We start from the raw sequence: 1883 nt of genomic DNA, 5'->3' as shown, positions 1-1883 counted from the left end.
GATTGTGTTCTTGTTGTATTTTAACTGATATAAGGCATGATATGCAATTTTTGGAAAATTTCTACTGATCATATGATCATGAGAAGATGGTAAACATAGCGATGACTGGAGCATGGGCTCTTGGTAACTGTGGTACTGCTCTATTGCTGTGATAAAGTTTGGCATAGTCTTACTTGGGAGACAATTTAATTACATAAATGAACGGATACATCATGTTAAACCAAACTATGTCAATTTGCCCTGCAAAAGAGCTGTACTACAATTACCACGAAGGGGTTGCAGATTCAGAATGTCTAATTTTAATTAGATTGCAACTCAAAAATTTAAAGCTGGCTCCTTATCTAACTTAACAAGACGAAAAATTACAGCCTTTTCCCTCAGGTTGTTTGATACACAGAGACACACTAGAAATGGTCTTATTTTGATTAGATTGATGATTATAAAAAAATGTGATTCAAAGGTGTTGGTTTATCCTTAAGTAAATTTCTTGTCAAAAATAATACATGATTTATTGTCTATCACACTGATGTCTTGAAGTTAACCATTATTTTTTAGATTCTGCGTTTATGAAAACTGATATACAGTTGGTACATGATAAATTGACTAGTTTATGTCTTGTCCTTTTCTACTACATGTAATAAAGTTTGTATTGGGGTTTAAAAATTCTTTTTTGAAGAGGTAGGTTATCTCCCTTTAACCACAACTTTCATGACAAAGAACTTGGTTTATCCTACAGCTTAATTAAAATTGGCCCAGGTTTTTAAAAAATATTTATTGTAGCTAGATGACTATTGGAGATAGATTTTGTACAGAAATTGTTTCAAAATTCCTCAGTATAAATAGAACTTAAAGGTTTTTTTTTTTTTTTAATTTTTTGTGAAATGGCACAAGATATATTTTTTTCAAATGGAGGTACGAAACGTGTGCATGTTGTGATGCCTATCAAATAAATATGCAATTTCTATAAACAATTTAATTTAACTGTAATATTTGAAACTAGCTAGAGTTTTCAGAATTTAGATTTAAGGCGAAATAGCTTTTTAATAAACATTTTTTGTTTTTTTTTAAATGTATGTAATTATACATGGATTATATTTGGTATATGAAATACGTTTATCCAGATTATAACCTTCCTCTCATTGCGACGAATTTAAAATATCTTAATTTAATAATTAAATTATTCCTCCTAAATCGCCTTAATTTTCATGAAATTCTTTGATGTTTTTTTTAAACTCTTGTTGGCTTACCCAGTGTTACCTTGTACATATACACAAATATACACAATGGCAATATCATATGGAGACCTGAATTTTTATCTACAACATTACGGTACATTAAAACACTGATACACCATTTTTTCCACTACTTTAGGAATTCACAATTTAAGGTCATCATTGTGGCCCAGTATTTTGATTCAATCTCCCTCTCATTGTGACAAATTTAAAATGTCCAATTCAAAAAGTAGGTTATCCCCCTTTAAACATACTTGTCATGCTAAAGAAAGTAGATCATACAGAAACTTATTTGGCTCTGATTGTTGAATAATCTTGATAATTCTATTTTGAAATCGTTTCATCACTGAGCTGATCGTAAGTAAATTCTGTACAAATCTAAAAAATTCTGTAAGGAACATCTTGACAAAAAGATGACTTGACTTTCTTTCTCAGTTTTCATGAATGCTGTAATATTTTGTGTGGTAAGTATAAAAACATTTCACATTATAACACCCATGCAATTTTTACATTCAGAAGCAATATGCTATTTGTAAGATTTACCCTGTTGATCTAAAGGTATCAACAGCATTTCTTGAACAAAATTACTATTATCGGTATGTATGCCATTTTAACAATATAGTTGAGAGTATGGAAAATTGGTCATATTTG

This window comes from Crassostrea angulata, chromosome 6, assembly GCF_025612915.1.
Source record: "Crassostrea angulata isolate pt1a10 chromosome 6, ASM2561291v2, whole genome shotgun sequence".
In the NCBI taxonomy this organism is placed as follows: Eukaryota; Metazoa; Mollusca; class Bivalvia; order Ostreida; family Ostreidae; genus Magallana; species Magallana angulata.
Note: the sequence above shows the minus strand (reverse complement) of the source record.